Source organism: Euprymna scolopes, chromosome 41, assembly GCF_053919585.1.
Source record: "Euprymna scolopes isolate OS-2025 chromosome 41, ASM5391958v1, whole genome shotgun sequence".
NCBI classification, from domain to species: Eukaryota; Metazoa; Mollusca; class Cephalopoda; order Sepiida; family Sepiolidae; genus Euprymna; species Euprymna scolopes.
Genome location: NC_136522.1, coordinates 29682918 through 29699940, shown reverse-complemented (window position 1 = coordinate 29699940; position 17023 = coordinate 29682918).

The following is a 17023-nucleotide window of genomic DNA, read 5'->3' as shown; positions in this document are numbered from 1 at the left end:
TTAAATTAAACAAATATTAGCAATTTAAATAAAGCTGTTAATATTCAACAAGAAAATAATCTTCAACTAGTTAACATATTTTACCGCAGTCAGCTAGATGAAAAGTCAAAAACTGATTAAAATGTTTTCAAAAATATAATTCGCACACACGTCTCCCAACAATAATAAAAAAATCAAGTCTATTATAAAAAAGAAACTACATAGGACTAACCTTGTAATCAATAACACCACTCTACAGACAAATAACTTGCTAAAAAAAACAATGTCATTTATCAATTAATTGTCCTCTAGGAGAATGTATCTCTAACACTGCTTACTACATTGGCTATACTACTAACACGTTGTCACGAAAACTAAACCTCAAACTGCCCGACACTAGTTCAATATCACGGCACTTATTAAAAAAACATGGTTGCCATCATTCCGAATTCCGAAGAATCGTACTTGAAAATACAAAGATTCTACACAGCGATACTAATATAAAGAAACTAAAAAATACTGGAAGGTTTACATATAACAGCAAAACAACCTCAAACAAATAATATACATTATGAATGCAGTCGGAACATTTTAAAATGCTTAGGTTCGTAAATTCTAAATAATATGTATATATAAAAAATGCAAATGTAATTTAACTCAATATAATATTAATACTAACCTCGCCAGTTAAAAAATTGTCCACGCATTTGATTAATCAGCCCAACACGTGACCATGACAAAATATATACATTTTACCACACGTAATACCAAACGTAATTTTTAAAAGGTAATTTTAAGGACCTAAATGACATAATATGCTAAAGAATGACGAAAATGTTCCAGCCGAAAGCGCCTGTTATCTATCTATCTATCTATCTTATAAAAGTGAAAATGTGTGTGTGACTGTCTGTCTGTGTACATTTCCCTCCATAATAACTCTGTCAAGTTTCGGTCTACAGACTGGAAATTTGACATAAGGGTTATTGAGATTTAGGAAAATCTTTTTGATCGGTTTTCGGCCACAAATTTTGCTGTCAAGTGGTCAAAGTTCAATGATTTGACCTTTGAAAATTCTACCAAACTCCTCCGACAATTTTGGGTCTAAACACTTGAATCTTTTGATATAGGTTTTTTGGACATGGATCAAACTTTTTAATTTGATTTGAGCCCAAAACAATAAATGCTAAGGAGTCACAATTGGGGTCAAATTAAAAAAAAGTTACCTTTGCGGTCTCTACCAAATTACTCAGATAATTTTTGGTCTAAATATTTGAAATTTTACATAAAGTGTATTCAGATATAGGGCAAGCTTTTTAATCGTTTGTTTCCCTGAAAATTTGGCTTCCAGTGGTTCAACGTTCAAAAGTTTTACCTTCGCAGTCTCTAGCAAACTATTAAGCCAATTTTTGGTCTAAACTTTTGGAATTTTAGATAAAGGGTATTCAGACCTGCAGCAAGATTTCAAATTAGTTTTTGAGCGAAAATTTCGCTGGCAAGAGGTCAAAGTTTACAAAGTTAACCTTTGCAGACTCTACCAAACTCTTCCGCCAATTTTGGGTCTAAACACTTGAAATTTTAGGTGTAGGTTACCTGGACATGGATAAAACATTTTTATTTCATTTGAGTCCAAAACAATAAATGTTAAGGGGGTCAAAATTGGGGTCACAGTTAAAAAAATTGACGTCTGTCGTCTTTACCAACTTTTCTCCATGATAGTTCAGAAAACCTATTAAAATAAAAAAGCATTATCGTACATATTCACACTTTTTAATATATACATATGCACATAAAGTTCTGAACAGTATATAGGGCTCGGGCAAAGCCGGGCGGAACTGCTAGTATACCTATAAAAGTGAATGTGTGTGTGTGTGTGTGTGCGTGTGTGTGTGCATTTCCATACACAAAAACTCTATCAATTTTCTACAAACTCGAGATTTGACATAACAGGTATTGAGATTTTTTTGATCGGTTTTCGTCCAGAAATTATGCTGGTAAGGGGTAAAGTTCAACGATTTGACCTACCGAACTCCTCCGCCAATTTTGGGTCTAAACACTTGAAATTTTTTATATAAGTCCTTTGAACATGGATTTAACTTTTTAATTTGATTTGAGCTCAAAACAATAAATGTTAAGGATTCATAATTGAGGTCAAAGGTTTAAAAAATTGATCTCTGCGGTCTTTACCAAATTACTCAGCCAATTTTTGGTCTAAACATTTTAAATTTGACATAAAGTGTATTCAGACATGTGGCAAGCTTTTTAATCGTTTTTTTTTTTGTTTGCTGAAAATTTGGCTTTCAAGCTGTAAACGTTCAAAAGATTTTATCTTTGCGGTCTCTAGCAAACTATTCAGCCATTTTTGAGTCTAAACATTTGAACTTTTCATAAAGGGTATTCAGACCTGCAGCAAGCTTTTAAATCTGTTTTGGGGCAAAAATTTGGTTGGCAAGAGGTCAAATTTTACAAAGTTGACCTTTGCAGACTCTACCAAACTCCTCCGCCAATTTTGGGCTTAAACACTTGAAATTTTAGATGTAGGTCACTTGGACATGGGTCAAACATTTTAATTCAAGTTGACGCCAAAGCAATAAATGTTAAGGGGTGAAAATTGGGGTCAAATTTTAAAAACATTGACGTCCGCGGTCTCTATCATATTTTGTCAATGCTAGTTAAGGAAGCCTATTATATGGAAAGGTTTTACCGTATATATTCACAATTTGCCATATATACATATGCACATAATATTATGAACAGTACACAGAGCCCGAGCAAAGGCAGGCGGGATAAGTATATCTATAAAAGTGAATATGTCTGTGCGTGTGTGTGTGTTTGTGTACATTTCCATACTAAATAACTCTGTTAATTTTCAGTCTAGAGACTTGAGATTTGACATAAGAATTACTGAGATTTGAGAAAACAGTTTTAATCGGTTTTCGGACAGAAATTTAGCTGTAAAGAGGTAAAAATTCAACGATTTGACCTTTGAAAACTATCAAACTCCTTTTTGTTTAAACACTTGAAATTTTAAATGTAGGTTACTTGGACATGAATCAAACTTTATAATTTGATTAGAGCTCCCTCCCCTCTCCCCCAAAAATGTGAAGGGGTCAATATTGGGGTCAAATTTTAAAACAAATTACGTCTGCAGACTCTACCAAATTACTCAGCCAATTTATGGTCTGAACATTTGAAATTTTACATAAAGGGTATTCAGAGATAGGGCAAGCGTTTTAATCAATTTGGGTCGAAAATTTGAGCTTCCAAGGGGTCAAAATTCGAAAGATTTCACCATTGCGGTGTCTAGCAAACTATTTAGCCAATTTTGGGTCTAAACATTTAAAACTTATACATAGTGGGTATTCAGACATGCGGCAAGCATTGAAACCAGTGTTTGGATGAAAATTTGGCTGCCAAAACATCAAAGTTGAAAGAGTTTACCTTTGTAGATTCTACCAAATTTATCCGCCAATTTTGCATATAAACTTGAAATTTTAGATGTACGTAGCTTGGATATGGGTAAAACTTTGTATTTTGATTTGAGACCGGAATAATAAATGTTAAAGGGGCAAAGTTGGGATCAAAGTTTAAAAAGTAATTGACCTCTGCGGTCTCTACGACAGTACTCAGATAATTGTTTGTCTAAACATTTGAAATCTTACATAAAGTGTATTCACACATATGGCAAGTTATGAACTGTACATAGGGCATAAGCAAAGCCGGGCTGGACTGCTAGGATATCTATAAAAGTGAAAATGTGTGTGTGTGAGTGTGTGTGTGTGTGTGTGTGTGTGTGTGTGTGTGTGTGTGTGTGTGCGTGTGTGCATTTCCCTACCAAATAACTTCTCGGTCTAGAGACTCGAGATTTGAGATAAGGAGTATTGAGATTTGATAAAAAAAATTTTAATCAGTTTTTGGCCAAAAATTTGGCTGTCAAGGGGTCAAAGTTCAACAATTTGTTCTTTGAAAACTTTACAAAACTTCTCCGACAATTTTTTGTCTAAAGATTTGAAATTTTAAATGTAGGTTACTTAGACATGAATCAAACTTAATAATTTAATTTGAGCCCCACCTACCCCCAAAAATGTCAAGGGCTTACTATTGGGGCCAAACTTTTAAAAAATGACCTCTTCGGTTTCTATCAAATTACTCAGCCAGTTTCTGATCTAAACGTTTGAGATTTTACATAAAGAGCATCCAGAGATAAAGCCAGCTTTTTAATTGGCTTGGGTCGAAAATTTGAGCTGTCAAGGGGTCAAAATTCAAAAGATTTGACCATTACAGTATCTAACAAACTACTCAGCCAAATTTATATTTAACGGGTCTTCAGACATGCGGAAAGCATTATAATCAGTTGTGGGGCTGCCAATAGGTCAAAGTTGAAAAAGTTGACCTTTGCAGATCCACCATTTTGGGTCTAAAGATTTGAAATTTTAGATGCAGGTAACTTGGACATGGGTCAAACTTTGTATTTTGATTTGAGACCGGAATAATAAATGTGAAGGGGTTAAAATTGGGGTCAAAGTTTTTTTAAAAATTACCTCTACGGTCTCTACGAAATTACTCAAACAAATTTTCGTCTAAACATTTGAAATCTTACATAAAGTGTATTCACAAGTTAGGAACAGTACATAGGGCCCGACTGAACTGCTAGTACAAAAACAAACATATGGATCCAACTTGTACAACTTTGATAATAATATAAAAGGAATGATTCGGTGATTGGAAGAGATAAAAAACAAAGAGTCAAGCAAACAAAAGATTACGTGATTTTTAATAACATTTGCCTCAACGAGAACATGCTGCCTAAATATTCCCAATATTTATATCTATATTCTTATGAATTTTTTGTGTATTGATATTCATATTAAAAATACTTATTCTATTTATTTAAAAAGAAAATACAACTTTGTTATATATATATATTTCATTGAATTGCATTCATCTGCAAAACATCTAGCTAATTTGCATATTCTTTTAAAGATTCATTTTAATTAATTCCTTATTAGATTTTTCGGTTTCTTATGAAATGATCATCTTTAATCAATTGTTTCGTATAATTATATTCATGCAGATATTCTACATGATTTATACTTGTGTAATATTTGCGTAAAAAGCGTATAGTAAACACAAAATTCTTTCTATATATATTCATGTATGTGTATATATTTTTGTTTAAAAAATTTGCCTAACAAACTCCTCCGTTAGTTTTTGGTCTACAGACATGAAACTTACAATATAGGGTATTCGAACTTTATATTTGGGTTTTATCCAGGGAAAATCAGTGCAACAATGTAAAAATTAAAGGAAAAATGTGAAGGTCAAATGATGGCATTACGAATATGCATGCGTGACATAATAGCTATTGGTTCATGCTTTAATTTTTAGCTTTTTAGTAAACATGTCTTCATAGTGAAGTCATTAACGTTAAAGGAAAAGTAAATTGTAAGCTAAATGTTTTGGTTTCGCTTTTTGGTGATGGCGCATGACTGAGTTTTTTTACTTTTTAAATCATTACTATATATTGGGTCCAATATAATACAATAATAAATACGAAATCTGCATTAATCAAAATATCATATATAATTGTATTTTACGACCGATATATATATATATATATATGATGATTGACACGTCTGATCAGACAAGTGCCACTCCCTCAGTCACTGAACGTCCATGTGTCCGAAGATGACTTTTCAGTCCTACCAGTGACTTGCACATCCTCAAGCAGACATGACACTGAAGACGATCATTGGTTTCAATGAAAGCAACAGTAACGGAACCTGCATCAGCATGCACTTTCGTGTGATTAACGAGACCTACCTTGGACAACAGAGCCCGATCACACACCTTATAGATCTAAAGATCTCTATGATTGGGCAGCAAGCTTTGGTATTTCTTACATGCTCTCTTGAGTTTCACTCGGTATATCTTAACTGCTTCAAAGTGTTCTTGCCCCTGTATATCAGTACCTGCCACTGGTACTCCCAACTGTCAACAGGAACATGAAAGCTCACCAGACTCTCTGTGATGCTATCACGAAAACGTTTTTTGGGCTTCTGCTGTTTTTTTTTCCAAGAAGGAGCTCATCATAAAACAACAGTTTTGGGAGTTGAGAGTCATCAAGCCGGACAAGATAACTCGCCAACGCCTCTGTTTCTTAATAACAATGGTAGCAATATTAGTTTTGTTGGCCTTATTTAAGACATATGTATCAGGGACAAAACTATCCCACTTTAAACCAAGAATGTGTCTAAAGTAATGCTGATGAAACCTCTCGAGTTTTTCTACATGTGACCGGTCCATGTTTCAGAGCCATAGAGTAGGGATGGCAATACACATGTTTGATACACTGACATTTTAGTTGTCAGAGTTAGATCACCATCAGACCAGACTCTATCTTGTAACCTTCCAAATGTGTCTGATGCCTTTACATTCTCTGTCTTATTTACACACTAAGAGTGCCATCATTTGATAAGGTATTACAATGGTAGGCAAAATTTTTTATGACTTCAAGGGGCTTTCCATAGACAAAGATATCAGGTTCCACATACAGATCACCATGAGTGGGAGTGCACATGACCTTAGTTTTCTTAATGCTGTCAGTCCAAAGCAGATAAAAGCATTTGTGAAGAGATCAATCACTGCATATCAACTGAGGAGTGTGTTATCAGGTCAGCATCATCAGGATAAAACAGCTTCCTAACAAGTCCATCACTAACAAGTGTTTTGGTTTGGAATTTGCTGAAGTTGAACACCTTTCCAGTCATTCAGAATCTAATATAAACACCCATATCGCAATCATGGAAACCATACCAGAACACAGCAGTCAGATAAAGCGAAAACAATGGTGCAGCTAAATCACTCTATTATCAATAGAGACTTCTTCTGATAGCCGACTATTAAAGTCGATGCGACCGTTCATATTATGATGCAGTTGCTTGAACTTTTCCATCAAACAATGGTGCAGCTAAATCACTCTATTATCAATAGAGACTTCTTCTGATAGCCGACTATTAAAGTCGATGCGACCGTTCATATTATGATGCAGTTGCTTGAACTTTTCCATCAAACAATGGTGCAGCTAAATCACTCTATTATCAATAGAGACTTCTTCTGATAGCCGACTATTAAAGTCGATGCGACCGTTCATATTATGATGCAGTTGCTTGAACTTTTCCATCAAAGCAGATGCACAGCCAAATTTTCCCAACACTTTCCAGAGAGCCTCACGGTTGACTGTGTCAAATGCCTTAGTTTAATCCACAAACACCTGGCAAAGAGACAAAGGCTACTCAATACACTTTTCCAAAAGTTGTCTAGCAGAAAATACTATATCAACGGTCCCTCATCCACCTCTAAAACCATACTGGGACTCCGGAAGGATATCAGGACATGCATACTTCCCAATCGGCTTAGTAAGAGCCATGCAAATACCTTTCAAACTGCAGTCAGCAGCAAGATACCGCCATAATTTCCACAATCAGACCTTGCACTCTTTCCTTTGTACAAGACAATCAGAATGGCAACTATCCAGTCTAAGGCAACCAGGTTACCCTGCCATACAGACAGTATCAAAGAGTGGACCGCACATTGTACATTGACACCACCATGTTTCAGCAGCTCAACAGGGATACCATCCAGCCCATGGGCTTTGTTCGAGTTTATCTGTTTTATGCAAACTGTTTCCACGAGAATCGGTTCAGCATTAAGTTCCAGATGAAAGGAACACCGAGGGATACTTTCTATTGCAGCAACATCAACATTGGATGGGTTGTGAAAAAGATCACGAAAGTGTTCATGTCATCGATACATAATTTCATCTGAGGTTTTTAGCAAGGTTCTCTCATCCTTCACTTGGAGTAGTGTAGTTGAAGAGGATTTCGGACCATAAACCTGATAAAGCAAAGGTAGAATGTCTTGACATCTCTATGATTGTAGGCAGTCTGCATCTCCCTGAAGAGGTCAGACCGCCATTTGTTTTTATTTGGTGCACACAACACTGAACCTCACTCTGCATAGAAGATAAGTGAGAAGCAAGAGCTGGCTTGTTCAGAGATGAAGAGTAGAGAAGTTTTAAATGAGCTTTCCACTTCGTATCAATTTGAAAGTTAATTAGATTGGCGTTATTAGCGAACCAATCCTGATATCTGGAAACATTCAATCCAAGAGATTCAACGCCTTTTTGGTATATTGTATCTCTTACTGTCTCCCAACCACATTCTGAGAAATTCACCTGGTTAAAAGCAGATTTCAAGCATCTTCGTACGACTGGATCCTTCAATTTAGAGACATCAATATGCTTAGCCACTTTAACTCCATTGAAATGGCTTTTCTTATGAATTATAATTTTGAGTTTAGCTCTGACCACTAAATGATCAGTACAACAGTCGGCACCACGCAGTGCTCTAACTTTGCAAAAATTTCCAAGATCACCACGTCTACACAGTATGTAATCAAGTAAATGGTCATGTTTAGACTGGGGATGGAACCAGGTCTCCTTGTTTTTCTGTTGAGAAAAGTTTTGGTGATAACAAGATTTTGTTCACTGCAGAGGAAGGGGATAATGATAAACAAGAACTAGCTCAGCATAACTTTTGACATGAGGCTAGCGAGCGTTATAAGGGTCAAGTAGTTAAGGTTAGTCTAAGAAAGTTTCTGATGCAGCAGTGAACTCCAACACGGAGGAACATATGGAAGCAAGCACCCAGATGGACGTATCTTGGGATCAACTGGAAAGATCTGCGAACTATTTCGGGAGCATGTTGAGGGCAATGTACTCAACAACCAAGTCCCTGTAAAAGATTTCAGCAACTATTTGGCTATATCTCCTCACCTCGATGCAGATAGAAAATTAGTCTTGGCAGCATTGAATGTGCCAACCCATTTTTGTCCTTAAACAGCTACAGATTGGAGTCTTCCTATAGTGTTTTGGCCATTTCCTTAGATATGTGTTCATTTGTTTTTCCCTGTTGCCTGTTATAGAGTGTGGTGTCATCAGCAAATGTACCCATCTCAGAGACAATTTTATCAGGGAGGTCATTTATGAATATTAGGAATAATAAAGGTCTTAGAATAGACCCCTGAAGTACTCTCACATTTATATTATATTATTTAGATGTACGACCGTCGAGAACAACCTGGATTCTTCTCTTACTTAAGAAGGATTTCATTACGTTATGTATTCTTCCAGTGATACTATAAGATCTGATTTTCCTAAGAAGACATCCTGCCAAACCCTGTCAAAATCTTTAGATATATCAAGGGCTACCGCTCTACCATTACCTGCTTTGTCCAGTGCATGGTATATACATTCAGAGATTACAGTAAGGATATCTGCTGTAGAACGAGCTAGTCTAAATCCATATTTTTATTCAATCAGAAGTTTAGCAGCTGTAAGATGATGAGCTTGAGCTTGGTTGATTATGGACTCCAATATTTTGGTGAAAAGCAGGAGGAGGCTAATTGGCCGATAATTTAATGGGTTAGTTCTTTCCCTAGAGTTCTTGAAATCTGGTATTATAGAACCAGTTTTCCAGCAGTCAGAAAAGCAAGATTCATTGTTGTATACTTTGAAGAGGACTGGAGCAACCTCAGTGGAGCATCTTTTTAATAGGATGAGATCGTATTCACATGCTTTTGAGATGCCTAGGTTTTTTATGATAACATGTACTTGAGAAGGAAAGAGTTTCAGATCATCTAGTGTGGCATCTGTGCGCAAAAGAAAGTCAGGGAGGGAATGGTTTGCTGGGTCCAAGTTTGAAACAAAACGACTGGCAACTACGCTAGCCTTCTCGGTAGCCGTGCCAACAACCTCATGATTATTGGATATTGGGGGAATTGTCGATTTTCCATTATTTACTACAGTGTTGTAGATTTTCCAGAAATCACGAGTTTCTACTTTCTGTGCTTCAATACGTTTTCTAGTGATTTCAGTATATTCTCTCTTAGTTGTCATGATTTCTTTCTTACAATCATTTCTAGATTCTATAAACTTTTGTATGTGTGTACTAGACTTACGTCTGTTAAATTTGAGGTATGCATACTGCTTTTGGGCAATGGCAGCTGCACAAGTTTCTAAACCATTGGGGAGAGAGGGAGAGTGGGAACATGTGCTTTAATTGTCGTTTTGAACCATTCAGTGGTCTCATTAGCGCACTGTTCAGCAGGAAGAAAAAAATGTTTCCCCATGAGATCCCTGATGGCTTCCCAGTCAGCTTTCTTATAATACCTTGTTGCTTTGAGCAATGACTATTCAGTTTTGGGTCGAAAATTTAGGGCAATTTCTTCCATTATATCACAGTGTGATCACCATTCCCAAGTTGGCTATGGGCATTCGTTACACAATCATTGGGAACTGTAGTCAGAAATAGATCTAGGAGTGAGGCATGTTGATTTTGCTGATGTTATATCGCAAGATCCCCACACAGTTACATAAACGAAGCACGGGACGAGGAGGAACTAGGGAACAACAATGGCGGCGCGGAGACAGATATTTTTTGTCGGCAAAATGTTCAGAGCCGTATTAAACACACATCGGGGTGTCAAAACACATCCACTCCCACACCCACATCAACAGCATAACCCGCAAATCATCCAGGGGAAAACACATTAACGGCATCAACTAAATTAGGAGTAGAAATATTAATAATACACCTGACAACCCCTCTCACATGCACTTCAAACATAAATAGTTAGGTCACGGAATACGGTCGCGATGTATTTCCTACATAAGCTGATTCGCAATGTTTACAACTTTGATGGGATATATACAACTGAATATACCTCCAAATAAGCGAATCCCTGATGTGTGGTTGATTACGGAAAACTAACACAAATAAAAAATGTGACAGCCATTTTTGCCTCGGAGCCGCTATGTCCTCTACTACGTCCGCGCTCGCTGTATAAATAAGCCGACCGTCAGAGAAAAAAGCCAGTTACCGGCAGACTGCCAACCAGAGCGGATCGCCTCACTGACGGTATCAGCAGCAGCAGCAGCCACGCCAGTTCTCCTCAGCTCTTCCCAGCAGCAGCAGCTACGCCAGTTCTCTTCAGCTCTCTCCAGTATCAGCAGCAGCAGCGGCCACGCCAGTTCTCCTCAGCTCTTCCCAGCAGCAGCAGCAGCCACGCTAGTTCTCCCCAGCTCTTCCCAGCAGCAGCAGCCACGCCAGTTCTCTTCAGCTCTTTCCAGTATCAGCAGCAGCAACAGCCACGCCAGTTCTCCCCAGCTCTTCCCAGCAGCAGCAGCCACGCCAGTTCTCCTCAGCTCTCCCCAGCAGCAGCAGCAGCAGCAGCAGCCACAGCTGATCCTCTCAACTCTTTGCAGCAGCAGCAGCCACAGCCGTTCCCCTCAGCTACTTCCAGCAGCAGCAGCGGCAGCTCCCCTCTCGGCGACAGCAGTTGATTCAAAGGTGCTTAGTCACCTATCACTGTTCGTTCCCTGAGGCCTACCACCAGAGGACTCCAACCTACCATAACACTTGGATCCCTACTCCGGCCTTCCTGACGCCTAGTAGACTGTGTATATCAATTCACCTTGACCCTAAATAAAGGTTTGAACTGAATTACTTTATTTGTTCTCCTTGCTTCCATACGCTCGTGTTATTATATAACACTGATCTGGGAAACGTGTGAGAAACGTAACCGCCTTTGATAGGGAATATGATATAGAGAAGCTATGCATTATGCTACCAGCTGTGTCTTTGTAAGAGAATTCAAGACATTGAAGTCACCAAATACATGGACTTGTGCGCTAGTATCGAGGGAGAGTACTGTATCTATGCTGTCAGAGACTTGGTTGATTAGGGTACAGTCCTGGGTTGAAGGACAGGTGTAGAGAAAATATAAGTAGCTAATGTTATTTTGCATGTTAAGACACATAAAGGCCTGGTCGTCTGATTCTAGTTTTATTTCTCTAGTCAAAGGGAGAGTTACGAATATCGGTGCCAAGCCCGTGCATATGTCTGTCTGAGTCCTTACGGCAAAGTAGGAGATAACCAGGCATGTTAAAGTGGTTTGAGGAGATGGAGAAGTGTAGATTAGTTTCACTTAACGCTAAGATACCCGGGGTGTTTGCTAGGAGAAATGATTCTACATTATCTAAATTAGTTCTAAGCCTGTGGATATTCATGAATGCAAGCCTCAAGGGAGTAGGCAAATTTGTTTTGTTTGAGTTTAAGCTTGGTTTAATCGTAATTTTTGAATGAGCTGCCATTTTATTTTATCTTATTTAGAAGTTTCAGTTTTAAGGTGAGAGGAGCTGGACAAAGTGGATTGAGCAGAATACCAAACATGCAACACAAGTAGATGATCAGCCAACTTCTCATCTACAGGATTGTCGCCTCTGAAAATCCCACTGGAGATGGGTGCAGGGGTCCTTTCCATACACGACATGTCACTACAACCATCCTGATATTACATAACTCTTAGAGGAGCAGCTGTTCTAAATGCTACAAAAGAGTTAGGGCTTCTGTACTATCAGCAGCCAGGAACTCAAACCGGTACCCTCAACCCATCAGACAAAAATAAGTCCAATTTGCATTGGCATATCCGTCACTCAGCACCCAAAAAGTGCCCAGTTTTAAGGGATGGGATGTGATGGGAGCAGGGAACGGCGTTCATTGCCCTAGTCAGGAAACATGGTCCACTACTGGGTGTTTCTCTCGTCTCTATAGTCGTACTTCTGCATCTGGCTAATAGGCAAATAAGGAGTATAAAAGTCGGGCATTAGACAGCCTATCTACTCCTCAAGCAGTTTAGGCTTGCAAACCGATAATTTGTTCGAGTCACCAGCTCTAGGAAGGTCGTCGTCCAGGACTGAAGAGGCCTCTCTCCCCAAGGTTTACCTTCAGAGTTTTCCTTCTCCTAGATGGATGACCTAAGATCAGCACCGAGAGGGTTAGCCCAGTGTCTGGGCCTTAAACCAGGTATTTCTACGGCCTCACATGGATAGTTAATGTTAATAGGTTAGTTATTAAAGGCTATATATCTACTGAAAAATGATACTCCTGAAAATAATTAGAAAGGACGTTACTATGCTTGCCATTTCATTGTTACTGGAAGAGGGGATAAATTAAAAATTCATGCAGTGGAAGCCACTAAATTTGCAACTGGTGGGTTTGAGAGGGAGGAGTTAATATTTGGTTATGGTATTGTTCATATGTTGGTTTAGGAATAGGATAACCTGTTAGATTATGATTAAAGTGGTATTAGGAATTAAAATAAAATCTTATTTCAAGCCCGAACTCTGGACATTAAGAAGATAGGAGGAATACTAAAATTTATCTATTTAATATAGATTGAAGTAGTGACATCAGAGGAAGTGCATTCAGTAATTAAGTATAAATAGAGATATGGGCATATTTACAGTAGAATATGAACATATAAACATTGTAGATATATATTTTTTAATAAAGGTTTCCTGATTTCTAACATGAAAGATAACTTCGTCTTTTGTTTAAAATTCGGAATTGTATTTTGTATAACAGAGTTTAAGCTCAGTTTTTTTTATTTTACTTTCATCCATTTTAAAGAAAGAGATATAGAGTTGCTATTTAATATAGATCTCTTTAAATATAAGTACAAAAGCTATGATTAAGCCATAAGAATATATGTTAGTGCAAACCTTAGTAATAGAGATTTATAAATGTTTAGTGTTTATCGATTTTTAAGCGGTTAGCCTGCTAAAATCGGGGTCCAAGAGCTAAACCCTTCTCCAAAGGTACGTGCAATGTATGTAATTTTATAGTATAGATACCTGCAAAATTGATCATATGTCTGTAGGCACAGACCTGTCACTTTGGCAGAGGAGAAACCTAAAACCTCTGTCAGAACTTGTCAGATAGGGAGAAAAGACATTGGAGACTCCACTAACTACCTGGATGCCTCTTTTGTTGCAATAGGATTCCATTCAACTGCAAAAACTCTGTCTGGCAGCTGTTGAAGGATATGGAGGAGGCTATCTTTGGAATGAAGCTATTTACAAATGAAAATTCTTCTGTTGACAAACTTTTACCAGAATGTAAGGGAAGGGTCCCCGGTCCATCCGACACTTTGCAGGGCTCTAAAATGAATCTTTTCCTTGGACATCAGTGGCATTGTGTGCAGTTGCCAGGACACGAAGGAACTGGTGACTTAGAGATATGGCGCATAGCATCAGTGTCTTTTCACTAGTGAACTTTGGAACCGAGTGCGACACTACATAAGGTAAGTTCATGTCTCTTAATTTAGCTAGTCTGATTGCTAGGGGCTTGAAATCTTCAAACTGGGTGGCTCACATTTGGGGTGAGGTTGCTGCAATCCAGAAAATGCTCTTTGTATTGTCTATTGGAGGAAGGGCGTCTCATTGCTTGTGAAATGCACCCTATTCACGACGATCAGTGTTGCCCATAAGTACAAGGTGGATAGGCTGATTATGACTGATATTGCTGTTAAACAGTACATGTTTCACGTCATCATGAGTCAATCATCTAGTGTAATGGGACCGTTTGAGAGAGGATGTTGCTCCCCATTGGGGAGATTGAGATCCCCCTAAACCCTGAGTGAGGCTGGGTAAATATGCTGAGATTGTCTGTTGAACGTTAATTGAATCCCGGACAGCGGCAGGTGCCTGTCAAAAGGGATTAGTATTGTATTTGAAGAAACCACATAAATTTTATTGTTTAAAAAAACTCAATGACAGGAAATCTCAGAATAATGTAGAAACGAGATTTTGTACTTGTTGGCCTAAGAACCCGGCTCAGACGTTCTGGGTTTATGAGTAGAGAAAATTGACAGGATTTGACCTCTTGGGCTCGTGTGAACGCACAGTCGAGACTTGGTCTCAGATTTACAAAACAGCAGACGATTTGTGGAAGTACACACACACAAATGTATCTGGGGTTTCCCCAGAGATGTGGCTGGCTTTGGTTGGTTCAGCAGATCGCCAGACCCCAACCCATTACCTTAGTATAAGAGCACATACTCGGGTCGGAAGAGACAGATTGAAGCCAATTCTCGAGAAGGATACATGCTCCCAGAACGCACAGACCCCCTCCATCTAACCTGACGGCTATCCAGTGGACAAAGAATAAGATTTTGTGAGACTGAAAATGTTTCGTGCGAACTGACAATGTACATATGTATAAACCTGTAACTTTTGTGAAATAAACTTTTTTTGTAGAAAATCTGACTCTGTCTTTCTTTTCCGGCGCGCAGGCAAAGTTTTACTTTTTGCTTTTCAGCAGAAATCAACACAGAGCTGAGACGCTGAGAATTTATGTAAAGATCTTTCAGAAGAAGATGATCACGGGCCACAGTTTCTGATGAGATTAGAGGACAGTTGCTGACCTGAGCACGAAAGGCCTGTCACACTAACACCACTCGAGAGAGTCTTCTGTTTTCGGGATCTTGATGCATACTTTTAATGGAGGATTGGAATGCCATCCTTGACTTCAGGATAGACAGAGGAGGAGAAGGAGCTAGAAGGATGGAGAGTTGCGAGACCAACCTGGCTGTGTTGAAAGCTATATGTGGTTTGGTTGGCAGGTTTTGTGTCGAGCACCTAAGGTGGGAGATATGGACATCGATTAATAGCATTCCTTCCTACCTGAATACTTATTTGGATAGGATGCTAATTAGAAAAGACGACATAGATTGTTTATCATGCCCACATTCACTTGGTTAGATCAAACGGACTATAAACTAGTTATGACCTGTTTGAATTTAGAGAATAGGCCTAAACTAGCTGAATACTGAAATTGGAAGACCTCTTTGCTTGATATACAAGCCTTCTAGGAAAAGCTAGAGCTATTTATCCAAGACGCTTTAATCAGAGCAGTTATTGGGAGTAAATAGTGGGTTAGTCTGAAAACTAAGATCAGGAACTTCTTCGTCAAATATGCTCAGCACCTCATACTAGATAAAGCCAAGGTAAAAAGCATTTAGAAGAGAAATTAGCCAGGCTGGTGGGTGAAGGGGATAATGATAGAAAAGAACTAGCTCAGCATAACTTTTGACATGAGGCTAGCGAGCGTTATAAGGGTCAAGTAGTTAAGGTTAGTCTAAGAAAGTTTCTGATGCAGCAGTGAACTCCAACACGGATGAACATATGGAAGCAAGCACCCAGATGGACGTATCTTGGGATCAACTGGAACTATTTCGGGAGCATGTTGAGGGCGATGTACTCAACAACCAAGTCTCTCTGTAAAAGATTTCAGCAACTATTTGGCTAAATCTCCTCACCTCGATGCAGATAGAGCGACATGTTGCAAAAATAAAGTGACAGAGTGAAAGGTCTTGACTGCACTAAAGTAAGTCTGCTACAATATTTCAATAACATGCCAAATTGGGTATTCCCAAACCTCCTTCACACAACATTGAACACAGACGTGTCTGCAAATGTAAAACCTCGATAGTCTACCTTACAAACTGTATTTTAGGCTGTTGTACATGTTTATATGAATTCATGACAGATGTGTTCAATCATTGGTTTGATGACGGTTCCATCCCGGTTAAGTTCCCAAAGTAGTGATCACATTGCTGAGAAAGAGAGACAGGTGGGGAAGAACAAGATAACAACAAACCCATAACTCCGCTTAACACAGAGTTCAAGATTTTGGATCTTACTGAATCAGCTGCAGAGTGTTATTGGGAAGTTGATTGAACACGAGAAGGAATACACAGTGAAGGGAAAATCGACTTAAAACAATTTGCACCGGATCTGTATGATCCTAAAGGGTGGTAAAAGCAACATGGAAGCCGAGCTGATCAACTTGTATCAGTTCAAAGCTTTTGGCAGGATCGATCATTGCTTCTTGACATCTGTTTTAGAGACTGCCGGTTTTAAAGTGAATTTCTGCAAATGGATCTTCATGCTGTATTGCACACCAGAAGCAGAGTTACAGGTTAACGGAAAGTGCCAAAAATCTTTGAAGTTGCCTGATGCTTCGATCTTTGACTATACCTCTAATGACATCACCGTCTTTGTGACGTGCTTCTGAGAAATCTAATATGGTGACAGTTGTTACAAAATGATTACAGAGGTCAAAATTAACCATATCAAGTCAGT